Below are 24849 nucleotides of genomic sequence, written 5' to 3' on the forward strand. Positions count from 1 at the left end.
AGAGTCAGAAAACTGGTGTAATGGTGCAGTAAGAGGAAATAAATATACTGGCTCCTGGCTCTGGGCTCCATAAGGAGTTAGGCTGAAATCATCTCTCTGCAGGGTTGAAGGAGAAAAAATCTCAGCAAACTATAACTGCACCAATTCTAGTACTTCTACCCAGTGGAAAAATTCACAAGCCTTACACCCTTAAAACCTAGCTGTTTAAGTAATGTGATATCTGCTTAGTAGCTTAGCTTTATAAGGTGATCTGACATCTCCTAGAAACCTCTAGAGGTCTGACCCAGAAGTCATGATGAAAAGGGATCTAGAGTAACATACTTTTACAAAGCAGAGGATCAAATACTGGCTTCGATTTGCTGTATGTATACCCATGGGCACAGTACTTATCAGCACTTGATATAAAATAATTTTTTTCTGTAAATTGGGAATATAAAGCAATTTTGCTTCATTATTCTCACCAATACCCTCACCTTTGTTTGTATATGTGTCATATTGTGTTTGTGTGCATGAGTGTAAATATTTGTATCTACACTGATATGGAAGGCTCTTATAGAGGCCAGAGACAAATATTAGGTATCTCCCACTGTTCCTCTAATTGGAGCTCACCGATTGGCTAGATTAGCTGGCCAGCAAACGTCTTGCATCCTCCTGTGTCCAACTTTCAGTTTGGGGACTAGAGGTACGCACACCCGCAGTCAATCCACTTTTCTCAGAATATGTGTCTAGGGATCTGAACTCAGTTCCCCAGGCTTGCCCCCTTTATCCACTGCACCTTCTCCCGAGCATTTCCCGATGTTATTATTAAAACTAAATGAGGAGTCGGGCGATGATGGTGCACGCCTTTAATCCCAGCACTCAGGAGGCAGAGACAGGCGGATCTCTGTGAGTTCGAGACCAGCCTGGTCTACAGAGCTAGTTCCAGGACAGGCTCCAAAGCCACAGAGAAACCCTGTCTCGAAAAGCCAAAAAATAAATAAATAAATAAAACTAAATGAGGATATTTATGTAGAACTTAATTAATAGGATAGCTTGACATTAGGACTCCTAATTAGTTTTCATTTTTAACCAGAAAATAATCATCAATATGTACAGATAAGATAAAAGAATCCATGTAGTAAAAATATTAGAAAATTTAAAGGCTTGCTCATTCATGTTTATAGTTTGGTAGGGGAGGACATTTGAGGAAAAGGGCAGCAAGAATAATGTGGAATTCCAAGACAGAACCAAATGAATAAGAATCTAAGCCAATCTGAGGATGAGATCTTAGGTAATCAATCCCACACTGCCACACTTTTGTGTGAAGTCTTCCGAGGAGACTCTTTACCATGCTCAAAGTGAAGGAAGGTGTACAAGAGGAGGAAAGGATGTAGTGTTATGGAGTATTGTTTAAGTAGAATTGAGAAGAGAGAAAAGGCACAATGAAAGGTGATATATAAATCCATAGGTAGAGGTGGATATTTATATCTGATAGATGTTTATAGATGTGATATATGTATAGAGATAGAATTAACCTAGACATAAAAGCGAGAATAGGCAGATGATAGAGATATCCATTAAGAGGGACAGAACTCAAAAAGTTTGCATTACGTGTTTGGGGAAAGTATAAGTGGATTCAATAAATCTTAAACTATTTCTCAAATAATGCAAGATTTGATGATCCTTAAATGGAAAAATGGCCTACAATTGACAACATGCGACTGAAATTGTGTGGGAGGCAGCAAAAGGAGAAAGTATATGGTAGGAAGAAGAAATTGAGAAGACTGTACCATTAAGAAATTTATCAAGAGAGAAGTCCCTGCAGAACAATCTAACGCTGTCTGAATCCTGCACACTGCTCCAAACTCTGTTAGAGGTTACTGAGTACGGCTGGTGTGTTTAGAAAAATGCCAATGAATGAGCAAGCAGGGATTGGAAAGAAAGGCTCCTTCCATTTGGACTCTGGGACTCTTCCTCCCTTACTAATAATACGATCTTGGAATATTAACTGAATCTCTTTTTTGTAAGTTTAGAGTAAGCCTTCTTAATTTACAGAGTTGCTTGGAAATTCATAGGTAACACAGCAGAGCAACCATAATATGGTCGTTAAATAAACATTAATTATTTATTCATATTACTTTCAATGAAATTTACTGAAGTTATTATCACTGGAACGAAATGTAAGGTTTAACAAATGATTGACATTTTTCCCTTCTCATTTTATTGTATAGTCTGACCTTTGCATGTCATCAATTATTCTTTCATTCAAATATGTGTCTATTATTATTATTACATAGGCAAACTTACACGCTATGATAAAGAAGAGATAAATAAAACATGGTATTGACATTGCTCGAGAAGAAAAATAATTGTATATAAAGTTCCAAATCACCACAAAATATATTCCATGTTGTCAAGAATAAAGAGAGCCAGCCCTTAACTTCTGGGCTCTGAGTCAGCACCGAAAGTCAGGTCTTATGCCGCTTAATAGGAACAATTTCACAGAACCTTCACAACAGATACGTCTTAGCCATCTTGGTGTTCTTTCAGACACATCTGCTACAGGATCCAAAGGGAAACTCTGTTCAATGATGACATTGATGATAATACTGAAAAATGACACATTTGGAAAGCATATTTCAAACTACAAGCTATTGCTTCTGTTTTCTTTTTCTTTAATACTAAGAGATAATTGTTTGAATTACAATTATTAAATACCTACTATTTGTATCTAAACTTGTATGTTTTCTACACTACCCAAATATTTACTTGCAAGTAATTATTTAGTTTGATGTAAATAAACAAATCATTAAATATCATGTCCCTGATACCTGCAATAATTCACCTACTTATCAATATATCTTTTAGGAAAATCACCCCAATGAGTCTATGACCATGATAAATATTGAACATAGGCCATTTTTTCCTGAATCTGTACATCGCATTTAATTCGGCATATTAAATATCTTAAAATCATTGACCTACCAATGTGTTTTCATATGTACCCAAGTATTCGAAATTAATCAAGTCTCTAAAGCAGCAAGTTCTGTGACATGACAGTAATATGTCTGCCAGGACCAATCAGGGAAAACATCCTTGTGAGGCAGGCAGTTCAAAGATAGGGCGTTAAACATTAATGAGCAAAGGGAGGTAAACATGTTCATGTTCGACCTGTCTTTTCTTTGAAGGACCTAAAGCTGACAGATAGGAAAACCCAGTGTTCATTAAAGACAGTTATTTAAATTTAAAATTGACTCTCTTAAATTGCTAAATTTCATATAAAATTGAGTAGCATGTACTCATATCAATGTCTTTAACAGCAAAAACAGCCTTTCTGTAATCTCTTTCATCCTAGTTATTTCTGACCTTCTAGAACTTTGGGATGCTTAATCCAGTCATTAGTTCCAATCCTCCACACACATACCTCCTAGGACTTCATATTATCCCATGTATGGAACACCATTTGCTTCCTGTGTGTGAGTTTCTTCCACCACACCAAGAGCCACTAAGCTCATTAAGCAAATAATTACTGAGTAGTCATGAGCTATCTAGCTTCACCTAGAGGGTCCAAAATGCACCCTAAGTTTAGAACTGTGGATATGATCATCACAAAGAGATCTTGACATAAAATCCAAATACATGACTACAATTGTCACCTTTTCTGGTCTTTCTTGATTGCTGTCTTTCAAATGATTCCTTCAGTTACAATTCTTTCAAGAATCAATTATCTTTATATTAATTGAAATAAAGAGCTTTATATAGAGAGTGACTCTGGAAAATTAAAAAAACAAGGAACATTATATTTGATATTGGAAACTCCAACAATAGCTATAGAAAAAATATAGCTGAGATGGAGATACAAAAAACAAATATCTGAAGAATTCAAATAATACTCAATAGCTCACTTTGTGTGGGAATATTGATAAATTTGTTGTAAAGTTGTGTTTTATAAATTTGATGTAGTATACTTCATTTTGTATTATTCTATTTTTTCAAGTGAATATAACACATGTTCAGACTTCTCTGCTGCAATAGGTTGCATATTTAGACTTTGGCCTCTGAGTACATGGTGGACCTGTACTCTGCAACCGAGCAGCATCTCCAACCTTTCATGTGAACTTTCTTTATGCCTTATCTCAAAACATTTCTTTTATGAGATGAAGTTATAAAATCATTTTAGTATCTCAGTTACAGGCACATACCTGTTATAGAGAAGAATTCTGCTATTCATATATTCCTTTTCAATGATAAGAGTCATAGGTTAATTATACAGATTAATGGGTTTTAGGATGACACACTCTAGGCAAGCATTATAATTTGATCATATTTACTTGCCCATAACCTAACTATCGTTCCAGTTTAGACCTTCTCATAGGTTTCCCTTCCTTTTTCTAATGGATCTTTAATACTTTCATGATTTCATTTTTAGATGTCACATACAACAAATCATGTGCTAACTGTCCTTCAGGGCCTAGCTCATTTTACTTGCCATGGTGATTTTCAGATTCAAGAATTTTTAGAATAACAGCATGCCTCTAAAATTCTGTTCAAATATTAGATACTGTGAATTTTATCTTGGCATGTAGCAGAAATTTTGGTTTCCAAAATATACCCTTCACTGCTAATATGAAGCATGAGAAATGCAATTGGCAAAGCTCGTCTTGAGTGCTGCATCTCTGGATTCCTTAGGTAGGAGGGAGGCAATGCTCATTCAGAGCTAATTACTCCGAAGTGCTGAAATGATAATTTTGGGTACTTTATGCAAATCTTTGAGAGACTCTTTTTCTAGTATAGTGGGTAGGAAGGCATACTCCACCCCTCCCCCAAGCCCTGAGGGGTTGCTGAGTGCTGTTGCCTTCAATCTTTTTTAGGTGTCCTTCCCAAGGTCAAGCAGATTTCTGACTAATTAATTAATCACTACCAGGTCAAGTACTCATGGGAAATCAATGGCATATATAAAAACAGCTCTCTGATCTAATGTTCTCTTGTCCTGTGAGCTCTAACTACCTTCTCCCCAAATCAATTTATCTCTCTCAGTTCAAGAATTCTGATGGTTTTGACTTATGACAGACTCACTTCACCAAGACAAACCATAGAAAATGCCTCACACCTATGATTTGAGTCAATTTCAGACTGCCTTGATATCTTCTTTTCTTCAAGATCACTATTCTTTTGGTCCATTTATAGTCAATTGGTTTTGCTTCTTTGTTGTTTCTGTCTTTTGAGACAGGGACTCAAGTATCCCAAGCTAGCCTGGAACTCATTGTTAAGTCAAAGATGACCTTAAACTATCGGTTCTCATCTTTATACTTTGTGAGTGCTGGAATTTCAGGTCTGTGCCAGGATGTCTAATTTATATGGTTCTGGGGATTGAACCTAAGACTTTCTACAGGTTCAGGAAGCCTTCTTCCAGCTGAACTATATCCCAAGACTGTCAATATTTTATTCCCCCAACCGGGCGGTGGTGGCGCACGCCTTTAATCCCAGCACTAGGGAGGCAGAGGCAGGCGGATCTCTGTGAGTTCAAGGCCAGCCTGGTCTACAAGAGCTAGTTCCAGGACAGGAACCAAAAGCTATGTAGAAACCCTGTCTCGAAAAATCCAATATATATATATTATTCCCCCATTGCTTGCTGGCTCCATGTGCAATAGTGAAATGAATCAATCACCCCTAGTAATTCCCTGGAAGTGGAAGTCTTAAAATGTTTTCATGAGGATATTTAAAAAATTATTTAAAGATATATATGTAAATACAAAATGGTTTAAATAGCCAATTTTTAAACCATGAACATGTCAACTGGGTCTGCATTAATTCAGATAAAAAGACCCAATTTCCCTTGAGTTCTGTGAAAAATGTTAATGTCATGATAATATTGCATTGTAAGCACCCTTTAATGTTTATGTTTTTTTTTTCTTCAAATAAGCTCAGCTGTTGGAAGGCATGCTGTTTTGAACCTTTGATTGACAGCTGTCAGACCTTCCCCAGACTTCAGCTTATTTAGGAACAGTCAACCAAACACCCCCGATGATTGATGTTACTGTCAATATAGTATCTTGCCTGCTTTTAGTACTTCATTGTTTCTCTTGGGAAACATCACTTCACCTATAAGAATTACCATAATCACAGTGGTGGCTGAAGCCAAAACCTCTGCTCCTAGAGACCTCGATGACCTTTCCCATTTTACAGTATTCTTGCTTAGGAATTGGTGACACAGGAAAATACTTGACATCTTTTCTTTTTTTTTTTTTTTTTTGGTTCAAAAGTTTCTTCTACATACTGGAAATTTGGTGGAAGTTCAAACAGACAAAATCATATAGCAGAAAAAAATCACCATTCAGAAGCATTCAGATACTTTAATTACAATCAATATTTGACTATCTGACCTATTGATATTTTTCTTATATCTATTCTCCTTTAAGAACAGTGTTCATGATAGATTCCAACACTGTGCATGTTTGGAACTCAGGGTGGGAGTGTGCAAAGAGGTATGTTTTCTCATGAAAAATCCAATCACCTGTGAAGACTACTCACAAGATTAATCATTTGGTACATGGTATTTTAATTTTAACAAAAAAGCAAAACTGAAAATTTACCTTAAATGAGATACTCTCTGGGGGCCATGTAAAGGTTAAAAAAAAACAACTTTCTGAAATTCTGAAATTATTATCTGACCTCCATACATATGTCCTGACACATGCACATAAAAAAAAAAAACAAAGTAACAAGAATTTATAGATATCAGAGATTTAATGCTATGTTCTAATTTCACACTTAATGAAACCCAGCTTCTTTTTCATTAGTTTCTTTTGAGATAGGGTTTCTCTGTGAATCCCTGGCTGGCCTAGAACTCACTCTGTGACCTTGAACTCAAAATGCAGCTTCCTCTGCTTCCCCAGTGCTGGGGTTAAAGACATCCTTCACCATTGCCAAGCTGAAACCCAACTTTTCAATTTCGGTTTTGACTGTCTTTTCCCACTGACTGCAGAAATAATTTTTAATTTTTGGTATGAAAATTTAATTTACTTTAGTACTTGTGAAACATAGCACAAACTATATTGGAGGTTATCCATGCATCCAAGTCAGCCTAAAATTACGACTAACTGATAAATTATTCTCTTAGATTCAGAAATGCTAATATGTCGAATGCATCAGAAAACAATACAATAAAACTTATTATGAATGTTGTTTCTACACTTTGACGTAAAAGAATAAAAATTCTCTATTTTCTAAGACACATTCTCTTTAATGATCAACTAATGAATCTCTATAATCACCTTCTTTCTTAAAAATAAGTTGTCTCACTTCAGTGTGTCAGGGGCAGGAATTCCTACACACACACTCACAGGTTTCTAGAAGTAAAGCTTTTCTCCTCAAAAAGATGATCATCTGGCACACAATAAAAATCAAAAGGAGAAAAACTAAGTATAAATAAAAACCTGAACATGTACTCTACCCAAGGAATCAAATGGGGAAACAATGAGACATATAAAATATATTCATATACTTTTGTTGTATGATAGGGCATTTCTTGGGTATATTCCCAAGAGTGGTATTGCTGGGTCCAGGGGTAGGTGGATCCCGAAATTCCTGAGAAACCGCCATACTGTTTTCCAAAGTGGTTGCACAAGTTTGCATTCCCACCAGCAATGGATGAGTGTACCCCTTTCTCCACAACCTCTCCAGCAAAGGCTATCATTGGTGCTTTTTATTTTAGCCATTCTGACAGGTGTAAGATGGTATCTTAAAGTTGTCTTGATTTGCATTTCCCTGATCGCTAAGGAAGTTGAGCATGACCTTAAATGTCTTTTGGCCATTCGAACTTCTTCTGTTGAGAATTCTCTGTTCAGCGCAGTGCCCCATTTTTTAATTGGGTTGATTAGCCCTTTACGGTCTACTTTCTTGAGTTCTCTATGAAGAGCCAGTGACGTGGTGGCCATCAGAATAACTACAAGCCATACTGAGAAGCAGCAGGAGCGGCCGACAGACGACCACACACGCTTTGTTTGGATGCGGAGTGAACACAATTATGTACCAAATTTAACTTGGCAAACTTTTATGGCCTGTCCCATGTGCATCTTATTTAAAATTTCCCGCAGAAATCACTCTCCTGTTTGCTATTCCAGAGCTCTAATTTTTCATATTTTGAAAGCCTTTCTTATACTAGATAGAATACAATTGTAACAGGAATTAATCATGATCTCATGAAAAGTCAAATTTTTGACTTGTGGTTTAAATACAACATGTATTAAGATTTGGAGGTTTTTTTGGTAGCATGTACCAAGTCTCATTAAGTGAGATAAAACATAACTGAGAAATAGACAGTAGTGCACCAGGGTTGGAGTTTAATATAAAAGACAGAAAAGGGGAGAGAAAGCTGGATGGTCTCTATTGATACTTAATTTGGTAGATACCACGTGATCCAGTGTAGAATCAATTCATAGAAAAAAACAATTATCTTGTTGTAGAAGGCCATTTGTTCGTTCCTGGCTGCCAAACCCCAAAATAATCACACAGAAGCCATATTATTTCCAATACTGCTTGGCCAATAGCTTAAGCATGTTTCTGGCTAACTCTAATATCTTAAACTGGCCCATCTCCATTAATCTGTGTATAGCTACGTGGCTGTGTCTTACCGGCAAAGTTTTGGCATGTCTGTGTCTGACGGCAGCTCCATGGCTTCCTCCTGACTCTGCCTTCTTTCTCCCAGCATTCAATTTAGTTTTCCCACATACCAAAGTTCTGCTTTGAGCAGGCCTATGGCAGTTTCTTTATTAAGCAATTGTATTCACAGCATAAAGAGGCGAATCCCACATCATTGTCTCATTTCACATTTTCTGGTCTTCCCACATCTGCACATATACTCCATATAAATGCTAAGCTTTTCAATTGTATTATGGAGCATCATGGCTGTATTGAATAGTGGAAATAAAATTAAATATATTGTGACATTGAAATACCACTTCTGTCACAGAAAGGAAAGAATTGTATGTACTTGTCTTAAGCAGTTTTACCTTATTGCTTGAAAAACCAAATTCGGAAGGTTTCATTAGTCAAGAATTTCTCTAGTACAAAACCAAGATAGTTCTCACATCAGTTAACACAATCAAGACACTCCCTCACAGCATTGCTCGGGTGCTAGGCTCTAATTGATTCTAGAGTCTACCGAGTTGACAACACTAAACATCTCACAGCCTAAGGCACAAATACTGCTCTCCCGAGGGGACCGATCCTCCATACACATCCTATCACCTTGCCTCACATGCATGAAGTACTCTTTTTACCCATCAGCCCATTTCTCTCTGCTGTGTGTTTCTAAACAGGAAATTTATTCACTGCCTGCTGATAGTCTCTTTCTACTAATAATGTGGCTAATCCCAGCAAGGGAGTAAATTTTACATGGAAATATATTGATGTCGCACCATCCCAAGAAGATCTACAAACGTCCCAACAAGGAGACTGTAAAGACAGGAGAAGATTTAGAGTGACTCTGAAGATACATAATTTAATGCCTTGCTCATTAGTGATTGGAATGCAGGTTTTCAAACCAAATTAGGTTTTCTAAATCCTACCCACTAATCTATTAATAATATTGAGTCGATCTTACCTACTTATAATGCCTCTACACATAATTGTAATAAGTTTTAATTTAGATCACTTAAGACAAGCTTGCGGTATTTTACCCAGCTTATTCAAATAGTCAGCAACCAGTTTTAAGTCTCATCATCAACATAAACAGTAAGCACTTAAGCACCTGCTCATTTTTTATAGAAACCAGGCTTATTCTTTTAAAAATATCCACAACTCCTGGCATGTGGCTAATTTCATAAATTCTTTTTAAGTGATGAAAGACTTTGGCATTAATAGAAAGATGTTAAAATTGGTCCCAAACTTCTCTCACTCCCCTATACTTCCTATTGTATTCTAATGTAGTCATGACCTGTCATACAGACCCTAAGCCTACCTACATAAACTTCATTGGGCATGTAGAAGATCATTATAAATTAGGATATGAAAAGGCCTATATACTGGGGCTTTCCTCTGGAATGCCTGCCACATTTCTGGGTATGTGCAGGCAAAAGCCAGAACAACTCTTGGTTTATCTAAAATATAGCAAAATAGAGAGTAAAGGTGAACATTCTAGTCACTGCCACCAAAATAAACCTAGATTGGACAAGAACCGGCCAACCTTGAGAATTTTGATTGAACCCACACTATCAGCTGAAGCAGTGTATCAATTCCCAGCTGAGTCCACATGTGCACCCAATCAATACTTATTGTTGTATACCGAGAAGCATTTATAGTGGCTTGCTTCTCAGCTTTACTGTGGCAATCTATTGCTTACACAGGTGCAAAGACAATGAAGTGTATATTTGTTTGACATAGAAAAAGAGCGAAGGCCTTTTTCATAGAGAAAATAAAATCTTTTCCATGTTGAAAGGTTTGTTTGCTTGAAATTAAAAGATAGATTTCTTTTAACATGATGTCTTGATGTCAATACATTTACTTGTAATTAGGATATTATCCAGACTGTTAACAATATAACAAGTATTGAAAAGAGTGAAGAATCTGAACATATTTTTACATCAGATTTGAAAATCTAGCAAATTAAAAGACTTGGAGGTAGATAGAATGTTAACAGTTTCCTAGAAAATATCCCCTACTTCTCTCCTCCCTCCCCCCATCTCTGTGGATTTTTTATTTATTTATTTTATTAATTTATTTTTATTTCATACATGGTGGTTAAAGAGTTGGCTCACTAGTGAGCATACTACTTTTTCAGATGACTTAAGATCAGTTCCCAATGCCCATGTTAGGTGACTCCGAACTACCTCTAATTCCAGCTGTACATAGTCAACTGTACATACCCACACATAGATATACTTCATTAAAATAAAATGACTCTTCTTCCTAAACGAAAAAAGCCATATGTGTACAATGTATCTCAGTCATGTTCATTCCCTACTCCCCCACTCCAACTTCCCCCACCCTCCAAAGCATATCTGCCATCTTCCTACAAACCTCATGTTTTGTTTGATTCTTTAGTCACCAATTATTCCAGTTAGTATTGCCCACACACTTATGTGTGTGTGGTGGTCCCCGGGGGCACCACAACCTTACAGAGGTCAGGTCTGCCCATAGGAAAGAGACCCTGCTTTGCTCTATAGCCATTCACTGCCATTCACCTCTCCTGTTTCCACGCTGAAGTTTTTAGCTCTCTGTCTTACTGGGTCACATGTGGGTCATTACAGGTGCTGTGAGTTCAGGTGTAGTAGTCAAGGCATATCCAGTGGCCAGTCTTTCGCAGCACGCCTCCTCATATTCTAGGTCTTAAATCCCGTCCCACCTGTACACTATGTTCCATGAGTGTTGGATGTTGGGAAGGGAATGGCTTTCTTTGTTGCTTCAGAGACTGTAACAGAGGCAAATCTGCGTGGGTGTTCATGATAGAAAGATAGATACATAGTTACAGCAGAAAAGCACTCTCTCAGAAAAGGGCTCAAATATTCGGCATACCAGAAGCTTGGCAAGCTTGTAGCAGGCCTGACCTTCTTTGAAGTAGAAAGAGATAGTCGCTTTCTAAAATTTAAAAATTAAAAAAAAAATCTGCATGAGACATGATTGGTATTGATGCTGTTCAATTGTAGTTTTGTTATCTCTTCCAAGTCATGCCGAGCAATAAGAACCAGCAAGAGTACACATTGATCTCGCACAATGGTCAACTAATACATTCCCAGAATTGTGTAGGATTGTGTTGCAAAATTTCATTTTGGGAAAAAATAAATACATATTTCTGGGAAAAATACAAAGAGATGATGATATTTAAGAGTAAAAACAAGAATATTTTTCAATAAATACAAATATCATTATATCTTTAACGGAATTAATGACATAGAATTTGACACAGATATTCATGTACAATGACATCATTATTCAGGAATGTTGCAGAAAACTCATCGTGCACGAAGAAGTAGAGTTTAATCATTTCTATATTTTATTATTTTTGTTTTAAAGAAAGATTTGACTCTGTTTCAAAAGTACAACATTAACATGCTAATAATATTAAACAAAGTATTACAAATTTGATCACCCCTTTTCTGTGGGAAAAACATTCCTGTGTATTTGATGTCTGCTAGGCACCTATGGAAGTAGCCGTGATGTGGCCTCCTGTTTTTTAAATAAAGAGGAGTTAGTTGTGGATGTCTCCATGTAGTAAAAGCCATCAGGTTTGTACAGGTCAGTGCAGAGGGAGCTAATTAAGGCTAGACCCTGTTGATAGGAAAAGAGAAAAAAGAAATCCTTAATTAAACTGTTACTTTATTTCCGCTGACAGAAGCAGAGCTAGTGTTCTGAGCATTTCCATTTAACTATATCTTAAAATGTCAGTGACCCAGTGCCATTGTCCTTGGTGGGAAATGGGAGGAGAGGAGGAGATGGAAATTTTTAATAAAATTTTAAATAAATAAAAAAATATTTCAGTGACCGACCAGTAAGGATACTCAACTCACCTCTTAATATGAACATAATATACTTTTACCCTTTAAAAATATTTGGTATATTGAAACTTGAAATTTCAAAAGTGAATAATTTCATTTTGGAAATTATATAGATTTTATAATGAAAGCCACTATCACATTTTTATTTTTTCCTACTAAGGAATAAGAACATCACTTGAAATTTTGCAAGCAGTAAGACTTCCCAGATAGTCTGAAATACCTTTCTCTTCAAAAATAGTCAAGATTCCCTTGGTCCATTACCAGGACAAGAAGATATTTACAGTAAGCCATTACATAAGTTTAGTGAGGATAAGCATAAAGGAAAAGAAAAGCAATCGATCATCATTAATACAAGAGGCTCATAAACCACAAGCCAGCACTACCATGGAAACACATCAGTGACCACAATGCATGATGAACGAAACAACTCCAAGGCTGACATCATAAAATGAGCATGGACATCACAATGACGTCAGTGCTACGAAGCAAAGTCTATCACAGAAAATAGGAAAGATGAAGACAATACGCCTTCATTTGTCTGATTTGATGTGGCTTGACTAACAAATGTTCTTAGGAGTGAATGCACTTGTAAGAAACTAGAGTTGTCTGACATAAAGAAGAAAATGACCTAAGGTAAGAACTTTTGCCTGATTTTGAGAAATGTTTAAAGAGCTGTCTATTAGACATTACTGAGTTTGTGGGCTATAAATATTAAAACTTCCTTGTGATGCTGTATTTTTTCTATTTTAGCAATGTTATATTACAAGAAAATAATATGTATTTAATGTGATATGCATTAGCACAATAGCAAATAAGATGAAAAGTAATACAGAGATAATCTCTGTTTATCAATTTCAATAATTCTCTTCAAAGAGTTAACACTACTGAGTGTATTATAGTTGACTCTACAAACAGCAACTTTAGATCTCCTCTTTCATACATCATCTTGATGTTTTTACTGGTTCTCATCTTCTCTACTTGCAGCACAAAGAGAAGAAAATAAAAAATGATATCATTAAAATTTAAGAAGGAAATCATTAAAGGAAAATGTTTAAATGAAATGAAAATTCCACCCAAGGGTCAGTTAATGGGGTTAGAGGCAATAAGAGGTTTTCATCCGGAAGAAAGGGAAGCTATGGGTTGTTCCTTAAGTATAGGATGACCGAATTAAAAGAGTTTAAAACAATAATGTGCTGTATTATTTTATAAAACAATAAGTCCTAACACAGAGCATCTGAGGTCTATGTTCTAAAATAGGTCAACTCCTTTCCCGTGCCTCATTCCCTCTGCCTTTTGTCTTAGCTTATCTTAAACTAGGATGCAGCCATTGTCCAAAAATATTTTTTCCTACAGAAAAAGCATTAATGCCCTGTGAAAACAGCTCAGCATCTTTTTAAAGAGTAGAAACAACTAGGAAATTGATAGGTACATCTATTTCCTTTCTTAAAATTTAAGAAAATAAAAAATATCCCAAAAGCTCATTTTCCTCAAGTACACACAACACTTATCACTGGATTCTTCTGAAATAGAATATCATGTAAAGCTGAATTTTGGGGAAGTTTTCAGATGACAACATCAAATACATTTTTTCCTGTTAGAAAAAACAATAGCAAAAGCAACTACTTCATTTATCTTTAGAAATATAGATTGCACTGCCATTTCCTACCGCTGTTCTTCTGGACATCTAACCAAATCTAAGCTAAAAGAAAAATATGTTGTTCAGCAATCTTATAAAAGAGGAACAGAAACAGCGTAACACAGTATGATGAACGGGCTAAGCTCCTGCCTAATTTATATGGCTAGAATTCCCTAAATCACTGAATAAGCAAAAAAAAATGTATTAAAAGACTGATGATCTTGTTAAGAACTTAATTTATGTCCATACTGCATTATAAAAGGAAACTACAAAAAAAAGGAAGCTACAATTTTTCATTAATTTTTATTTTAAGGAAAAGCAATTAGTTGTATATTGGATGAAAGTATTTAAGATTGACAACTACAAATAAAAAATAATTTAAAATAATTGATAATATCTTAATAGTGGCCATGTTCTAAAATGGCACCGCGATGCATGTGCCAACGTGAGGCAACTATATACACATAAAACCTGAGAGAGCTTGAAAAGGAATTACAGACCAAAAAAAAGTTTAGTGCAGCTTCTTGGTAATCACATTTTTTTTTCTCGGATGGGGCTCTGTTTGCTCGCAGCAAGCAGGGCTCCATGGCTCCTTTAAGATAAGTCTTCCTGACTCAGCATTGGCAGCAAAGGATGCTTGGCTTATTTAGGGGAGGGCTTCCTGGTTTGTTCTAGTTGCACAGACAGCTCTGGGCTTTACAGGACACCGAGCACTTAAATGGGCTCTGTTAGCAGTGTGTTACAAATTGTTAATGATGAGGTAGGCCTGCTGAAACCCTGGAACTGGGGCAGTATGCATGGCTCTCAGAGGCAATGAACATGCCTCTGCCATGTGGGACTGGACAGAGCCAACAGGCAGGACCACAGAGTCGGTCCTAGCCATGCCTGCTTAGCATTTTTTAAAAAAGGTGCACCTGGTCAGAAAATAGTTACAGATATTCACGCAATAACAACAGATTCAGATGAAAAACATCTCCAAATGGGTCACAGTATTCATAAGCTTGGAAGAGACAGAAAAAAGAGGATAGACAGTTATAATATAAAGGAGTACAGAAAGTCATAGATTAAAGGAGTAAAGATAATAAAATAAATATTAAACTTGTAAAAAATGTAATAGAGTAATTAAAAACAAGCCATGTAAACATGAAGAATACACAGAGAGTCTGTATTATATATATTATTGTATTTCCTTTGAATTTTTTTGACAGTGAAGGAACTAAGTTAGAGAGATATTTCATTATACTAGGTGATAAGATAAACCAACATATATATTTTAAAGCTATCTTGACTTCAAACTATGAGTCTAAAGATACATGGCCTTGGAAAAGAGGTCCTGCTTTTGCTTACACAGATGAGAACCTGTGGATTCCTTCCAGTCTAATGTGGTTTGATGGAACAAGAACCCCTGAATGGTCTCCATGAATGCCCAAAATAATTTGCCCAACAAAAAGTAGGAAGTGGTTTGGAGAGAACAATTCCCAAATTCCCAAAGATTGTTTCTAAATGTTTGTTTACATTTAAAGAGGGATATGCTAAAGAGATGAATACATTGTTATGGATCTTGGTCTATTGATACAAATTTAAAATCAATTTTGTTATATTTATTTCTGCTCTTCTTTAAGGTATTGTGTTTGTGTAGCTCATTTAAAAATGTAATGTATAGTTAAAAAGCACAGGTTAATAGTCATTTATAATTGTCAAGCTTGTAATCATGTTAGATTTTCTAGATGAAGAGATATATTTCAGTTAGATAGATATTCAAATCTTTCAGAGACCTTCAGAATATGGCATTTAAAATGTTTTAATAACTTAGGACTTTTCATGACAATGAGACACATATGCTTCTAGCAGCACCAATAACTTCAAGAGGAAGATGGGCATTGAAAAGATTCCTTATGGAGTTTGTTAGCCATTTGGGCAAGAAACTGCTCTTGCCTGGACTGCTTGATGTTATTCTGTATCAACTGGACATGCAGCGCCCACAGAAAAATGACTGCTGAACTTGCCTAAAAGTGAGACTGTCCTTCAGGGTTTCTGTTTCATGAAAGAGTCTGCCAGACATTCTGCACGACACACACACACACACACACACACACACACACACAAAACTAACTGACAAACTGCCAATATTGGTAGAACTGTTTTTAAAATTACTGATTCATGGAAAAGTCTGCTGGATACTATAGGCCTATAGGCTGAAGATGAATGTCCCAATGCTACAGAAGAACTTTAGGTCCAGGCAGCGAGATTTCTCTGTCAATTCTAGAGTTTTGGAAATTGCTTACAATGTACTTCTTGTTTACTTAGGCAATATTATTTCCTTATGGAGTCTTCGAGGGAGTTGAAGAATAGTTATAATTATAGTTTTCCTTAGCTATAATAAAAGATAAAGTAGATATAGATATGATAACTATAATTCGTGCTTGTTAACTGTTTTGTTGTATGCAATCTTGCTATGTTTAAGTTAAAACCTTCCTTTTTATTTAGACGGAAAAGGGGAGGTGATATGAGATTTTCCTCTGTATGCTGTGAATATGTTTTATTATCATTGGTTAATAATGAGTATGCTTTGGGGCTAAGATAGCGCAGAAGAAAAGAAGGCAGAGTCAGGAAGATGCCATGTAACTGCCAAAGAAAACAGACCCCTGCCTCAGAACATTACCAGTAAACCACGAACCTCATGGTAAAGTACAAAATAAGAGCAATGGGTTAATTTAAGATGTAATAGTTAGTTAATAAGAAGCCTGAGCTAATAGGTTGAATAGTGTTTTAATTAATACAATTTGTGTGTGGTTATTTAGGGTCTAGGAGTCCTGGAAATGAATAATGAGCCTCCGTCCACATAATGCTTTTGATTTGTTGTATCAAGAAAAGTAGTGGGAGATAAAATAAGAAAGTTTAATTATCTTTATGAAAAGGTCATTTGTTTTCATAAACCGTGTCTTATTGTAAATCTTCTCACCTGAAGACATCACCCACTTAAAAAAAAAAAAAAGGAAACCTTAGAAATGCTGCTATGCTATGAATAACATAATATATTCTTGACTCTAATATTTTTAATTTTTTTAGGTGATTCCCAGGTAGAATATAATTTCATTGCAAGTCAACCAGCAAAGGTTATGCTGTGTATGCAGTGTATATCTAGATGAGCAGGAAGGGGACACAATCAGCTGATCCTCACACCGTAGACAGATAAACTGATTAACAACATGTTGGAGAATCAGCTCAATCAGGTCATGATTATTAAATACCTGCCACTCTGTTTATTTTTCTTACAAAGAGGAAATGGATTATCCTAACAAATTATTTAGGCAGGGAAATTCTTTAAGAAAAATAATCAGACATAGGTCAAAAATTACTGAAAACCAAATATATAGGAGGGTCTACAGCATGACTAGGTAATGACAGTCTTACATCCGGGGCTTCTGCTAAGAGGAAAGGCAGAGAGCTGTGAGAGCATGAGTTTGGGGATTAGCCCACTGCATCAACCATTTTACTAGATACATATTGCATAACTTGATGATACGTATATAGATACCAATACTCTGCAAAAATGCTAATGTATTTAAGTCATAAAAGGGGGAAGAGGATAAATCTAATAAATATGTGTGGTTCATCTGCTGGGTGACAAATTTCTTAACCCACTCTTAAGTATGCTTCCAATGCATGACACTAAGAGAAAAGGGTATTTTAACCTAAAATTCGCGACATGAAAGAGACCATTTATCCAAAGGCACAATAAAACTTTAGGAAGTATGAATTAGAGCTACTTGGGTTTTGGAGGGGACACTGGTCCACCTGCAGGCAAGCAATGACCCACACACAAAAACCAGGTTTGCAAAGGGAACAAGTAGTGAGAAACCCGAAGAGGCAAGCTCCAGTGGCCAACAAAGGAACAAAACCTATCAAGATAGCAAAACGTTTGTATTTGTCATGTGACTATCAGAGACCTGGAAAGCCTGGCCTCCTGAGAGCTGATGAAATCCTACTACTTCCCAAAACAAAGACAGCACACCACACTGATTGACATATGTGGGGTGAGACAGCCAGAGAGAAGGCAGGCTGGAATTGGGGGTTGGATGCTAATGAGTTCACAGTAACCAGAGGTATCCTAAGAAATGGTATCAAGCATAGCATAGATGACTAAACGAGAGAGACTTTAAATGTCTTTCCAGGGCTGAGAATGTACAATGGTCATGCGTTCTGGTTTAGTTTTCTGAAAGAATCAAAAGGCAATGGTCTGGGAGAAGGAGGGATGAGAAGCATAGTTTCCAGTCCACAAAATGAAATAAACATACAGTGGAATTTTTATTAGATTAGGATATTATCTGATTTCAAGACTTAGTGTAATGTGGTCCTTTAAATCTAAGTCGCTGCAACGGTAAGCAAACACAGATCTTTCAGGAACAAATAGAAGTACAAATATACATTAGTATGCATAAAAAGGCGAAGCTCCTGAGTTGCACATTCCTTCTGAACACTGAGTGGCCTGCATGCCGACTAATAGTCCTCTGCACCATTTCAACTCATTAATCGAGGACCGGCTGACTCACAAGCGCTTCCCCCAGGCACCACCACTCTGTGTGGCGAAGTGATTGTGATCATATCCATGTTTTATATACATGAGGCACAGACTGATTTTTTTATGAATATGTGTAGAAACAATTTAAAACTTATCTGTTCATATGAACACCCTTGGATACAGAAAATTCTTTTTCAGCAATAAAATTATTTTCTAGTGCTTGAAGTAGTTAGAGCAAATCATTAAACCAACAGCGCCTACATTCTGCAGAAGACACTATACCAGTAGTGTTTGCTTCTGCAGAATTCTAGGACTCCAGGTTCTAAAAAAAGCACGGGCATATCAGATCTACTTTAACCTATATTCAAAAGCAGCACACTCTTTAGATTTCTGAGACGTAGTTTCTGCAGCTGCTATTGACACGGTTCTCTATGTACACGTCTCCCTACACAGAGTTGTTGTGCTATTTAAGTTAGAACCCATTACAATTCTTCTGTTTCTGTTCTCTAGATAACCTGCTAGAGCACTATTAGCAGGGCCACACCTGGCTAATTAATGCACACGTGGGATCTCTGCGTGTCATGTGCTCATGCTCTTTCAGGAGCACATCTTTTCTGCTGTGGTCATGGCCAGTTCACTTTCTTGCTCCAAAATCTTCTTTGGTGATATTCTTGGTGTTAAGTGAAAAATAAACAAATTCAAAGCTGTGCTTTATGGAAGAATGGGGTGGAGAAACACCTAGGCCATTAAGAGACCGTAAGAGAGACATACACGGATCTACATGGGAAGGAGGAAAAGACAAGATCTCCTGAGTAAATCGGGAGCTTGGGGGTCACGAGAGAGTAGAAGAGGAGAGGAAAGGAGGGGAGCAGAGAAAAATATATAGCTTAATAAAAACAATGGAAAAGAGCATGTGGTGTTCTTGCAGAAGATTAGAGTTTGGCTCTCAGTAACCATGTCTGCAAACTCACAACTGCCTGTACAGTAGCTCCAGAGGAACCCAATGACTCTGGGTTGACTGATATCAATGAAGGTGAGACATAACAGGTAAGAAGCACTGAAAGCTAGCTATTAATCGCAAGTTATCAATGCACACACGTTCACTGAAAGGAATAATTGGATCACAACATGAAGGAATGAGCTTCCAACAAGGATCTACAACTCAGATAACAGAAGTGGGATATCTATAGCACTTTGGCACTTCTCATTTATAAGACAGTCTGAACATCTCATTGTAGCTGTATGAATCTGTATTCTAAATTTTAAGTTTTTCATCTTATTTTCTCTTTTTGGTCTCAAAAATAATAAAATGACTGGTGCCTGAATTTTTCTGAAAAAAAAAGTCAAAATGTCATGAAAATTTTTATGCAGACCCGTCTCTTCTTAGCGCAGGACTCTTACTCAGTGTGACCTTTGCTGTGTGTCTACTGCAGAACCTCCAAAGTGACACGAACGTAGAAAATAATAAAATCACTACTTCTTGCATTATTATTGCTAACATCATTATTAGGATATCTATTAGACAGTTATGTGAGCCTTATGTGGAACATTTAATCCTTAGGATGATAATTCTTTAAACAACTCAAGCTAGGTTGTAGAACTCTTTCAGATTATTAAGGTCTCTTTGAAACTCTTAAGAACTTCTGTGTTTAGAAATTACAACTAAGAATATTTCCCACATTGTAAATGTAAAATGATACATGCTCCCAGATAACTAATAATTCATTTAAAATGACAACAGCAACATCATTGCAGGCCAACGGGACACAATTAGCAAGCTTAATTATATGTTTTAGAGACAACAATGACACTGATCTAAATTTTTGAGAGTGTCTTCAATTTTTTGGTTACAAAGAAGACAGGTGACAATCACAGTTCCTGTACACTCAGTGAGTATGACATCACACAGTGTATGGCTGTTTAGAGTGCCATTTTGTGTGGCAGTTTGAATATAACTGGACTCCATACGCTCTTACAAAATGGCACTGCTTGCTTCTTGACGTGATGACAATGGACTGAACCTCTGGAGGTGTAAGCCAGCCCCAAGTAGATGTTTTCCTTTATAAGAGTTGTTGTGTTCATGGTGTCTCTTTAGAGTAATAGAAACCCTAACCTTGTAATTCTATATTTAGAATGGGAATGGAAAGACAAAGACCATCTTGCGTTAGGATGAAAGCAATTTTGACCTTATAGGACCCATGTGAGTATATTGCAGATATTCAAGGGATTACTAGGTACAACTGAAATATTTGCAGTGAAATTTTAGCATAGATATCATCATTGCTGAATAATAAGGAAAAATGAACCCAATATTAAATTATTTGATTCAGAAGACAGAAAAAGCATGTCATGAACATAGATTAGAACTCAGATCTATTTCTTCTAGGCCCACAGTTGATTCCAGCTAGCACACAGTTTCTCAGTTCTTCTAACTGCATCTTTCATCTGTATTGGTGATAGAGCATCTATTGATCCGAAGGAATTTTAGTAGATAAACAAAATGATTCTAGATGATATTTTGATACTTTACATGTATAAAGTCACTTTCACTAGACATATTGAAACTCTAATTACCACTAGAGGTACCCCAGGATGCCTGACAATTGGATAGAAAATACGCATTAGATTAGATTGTAGTGACAGACCTGGGAAATAACTAGTAAACCACAGACCTTCCCATAGAAGAAGGTCATTCCTTTCCAGAATATGGGGCCAGACTTTATCTTCCTGATACAAGGCCTCTAGATGAGCCCCGTGGGGACGCTTTGAAGTAGACGTTGATTCTGGAAGAACAGAAAAGGCACACTCTTTATATAGCTGTAGGGAGTGGAGGGATTGCTAGACAATGAACAGCCTGGTAGAATGTGAAACTGAAAATTCTCAGTGACATTTGGAAAGTTCTAAGTTAATGACATTTTATGTTAATTTATGTATTCATATAAATCTGTGGTGAGAGAACCTATTTCTGAGCTATTTTTAATTATTATGAGAAACACTATAAAGGAGTATAATATGCAAACTCAGAAATATTCCTTGAATTAATTAATTATCCAGGAAAAATTTTTGAAGAATAAAGGGCCACAGAAGATATATGACTGCACACACCAATATTTCCTTTGAAAGTTTGAAATGGAATTATTCAAACTAATAGAAGGTTGCTTTTGTTGAAATGCTGTATTTTTCTATAACTGATACACCTAAAATATATTAATCATTTTGAATAAGGATTTAACATATAAATCTTATTCAAGATCAATGCAGGATAAATCTTATCCTGCACTAGACACTGGGCTGTACTGCTTTCATGGATTAATCTGTTTAATTCCTATAATCAGCTACAGGGACAACACTCTGCTTAGCCCTACTTTACACGCGAGAAAATAGCAGCTCAAGATATAAGAAAGTTGCTTGGTTATGTGGGGATGAAAAATAATTAGGCTGAGATTTCAACTGAGAATCACACTGAGTTGAGAGGGAAAGCAAGAACTTGATTTTCGAACAGTCACATCAATTTCGGGGAAGGTAGCACTCCTCCATCGAGGTCACCTCTAGAGTGTGCTGGCTGAAGCCTGTGCTAGGCTAGTAGCACCTCCTTCATTTCTGGAGAAGGTATCTGGGTGAGACCTCTAGGGAACTTCCCAGTATGAATGGTAAGTAGTTAATCTAATGAAGCTTACAGTTGACTTTCTGCATATGAATTAGCAAAATAAAGAAATCGCTCACCTAATCCAGGAAGTGTATTTGGTTGAATAAGCTGAGACACATTTTACTGTGATTATAATAAAAAATGAAATACACTTTAAAGAGAAGCCCCAGCATGGTGAACTTTAGTGCTTAAAATCAATCGTAAAACCACTTTATAAGGCAAACTATTTACACAAAGATTTACTTTTCTAAGCTTTGAAAAATCTATCGACATTTTTTCCTCAGAGAGCTTCATTTCACTGAAACAGTTTTATTACTTAAATAAACCCAAATCTTTAATTTGTTCCTCATTTCTTCTGCATGAGCTGTGCTCAAAGCATTACATCATTAAACCCTAAGAGAGTATATTTAGTATGGCAGGGAATATATATTAATCAAGAAAACTACCAGTCTGAAGGAGAATTTTAATTACTAAGAATTCAGATTCTGAGCACTTTGAAGATAATTATCTATATAAACTGTTCATATCAATGTTCAACAAATCAAAAACATTGTCTATGAAGTTGATGTCTAGCATAAGGTGAAATAAAATGTAAGGAATGGAGTAGAAAATTGTATGGGAAAATTATATTTTATTATAATAAATAGCTCGATACTAAGGTCTACCTTTTTTAAAAGACCAGTACACGAGTCTCAGTGTTTTATTTTCAACATTACTTTAACAACACAGCAGACACATTAGCAGAGAACATTTTTATACCTTTATAAGTGTAATGAGTCTCCGCAGACCACGGAGCCTAAGAAGTAAATAAACAATATGTGTGCACTCAGAGTTCCCAGAGAAAAACTCCAGTGACAGTTTTCCTAAAAAAATATCGTAGTTTTCTCATGGTAAATAATTCGGAAACTTTAACCCATCACAGAAAGTCAATTTCTCTTTTTTCTCAGCTATTTAAACGAGCATATAATCAATACCATGTAATATAAACACTTACCACAATATTAGGTGAGAGCCGTGAGGAGAGGCCTTCTCTGAGACTCCTAAATACCTCTAATCTATGTGAAAATATGTAACCCCGATGACGTCTTCTCTATAGAAACCCCAAATAAAAGCTTCTGGTGTTTACCAATACCACTCATATACATTTAAACACTAAAATAAAACTCTCATATTTCCTCCTTCCTCTACACACACACACACACACACACACATTTGTCTCTTCATTCTTTCAGGACATAGGTCCTCGTATTTACAGAGAACTTCCACACAATTACAATCTTTGATGCCAGTTTTTATCCTATACAAGCATTTAATGGCTTCCCTAAAAGCCTCTATTTAATTTGGTAAATGGTTCTTAATCAATTTGAATATTCCATCTGGTTTCTGCCAAGGCTTTAACTGATATGCAAGGAAATCAGCTTGCACCAAAGAATGGTGTGATTCTCCTGTAGCTGGCACTCATGAGTATCTACACTTGTATTTAACAATACGCAGTTATAAAATGTGTCTCTTCACATTTTACAAGATGTGGTAGAGATTCAAGGCTTGAAATGTAAACATAATTTTTCGTTCATTTTTCCAGAACACCTAATTACAAAGCACAGTAGTCTTGTTGATTGATAATGTCAAATAGTTTGAGAAGAAAACATTATAAGAATGAAAATAATTCTTATGAAATTTCTCAGAGATAATGAATGTTTTAAAAGTTCTGATGTAAGATAAAATTATTGCAATGGCAGTTTTTTAAATAACTGTGGAGATTTAATTGACATAGTGGATAAGACAGATTTTTAATGACTATGACAGTTTCTGTGTTGATAAACACTACTCAAAGTTTTACTTTTTAAATGATTAGAATTATTTACAATTTCTATCAAACATTTTAGTTTTGTGATTTTTTATAAAGAATGACATAATTTGTTTAAATTTTGTACTTTATCCTCTAAGCTGGATAATATTTTCTCTTCCACAACACCTAGTACTTAAATCAATGGACTCTAGGATGCTCATGAATGGATCTCGTTAAGTACAAACACATTCTTTTTTGAAACTTTATTTGGCCTTGTCTGCCTTTGTAAAGTCGTTGGAGCCACTATAACCTTGAACAGTATTGTTCTTTTTATTATTTCACATTCTTGGTAAAAAAAAAAAACAAAACAAGTTTATACTTTTTGATTGTGCGGGACATTTTATGGACAGAGTGAAGGATGTCTGAAAGAATAATTAGAGCCATGTTTATTCTTCTAACTTTCATATTGTTAAAGGTCTGGGAGGAACCATGAAAAGTGGAATCTGTGGGCAAATTGCAGCTGGCTGCAGGCTTTTCCTTAATTCCCACACATTTCACAGCCCAGTCTACAGACTGAGGCCAAAGCCTCTGTGACTGCACAAAGGTGGAGATTATAACAGGAAAAACTAAAAATTCAGACAGGAAAGAATTAGGGTCAGATGCATGTCAGCAGTCAGGGAGAGCTCTCTAGGCCCGAGGAGTACAGACAGTGAATGCTTGTTCACTCAAATGATGTGGTTGAGGGTGTAGGTCATCACTCAGTTCCCTGGTGTGGACACATTG

This window comes from Chionomys nivalis, chromosome 22, assembly GCF_950005125.1.
Source record: "Chionomys nivalis chromosome 22, mChiNiv1.1, whole genome shotgun sequence".
In the NCBI taxonomy this organism is placed as follows: domain Eukaryota; kingdom Metazoa; phylum Chordata; class Mammalia; order Rodentia; family Cricetidae; genus Chionomys; species Chionomys nivalis.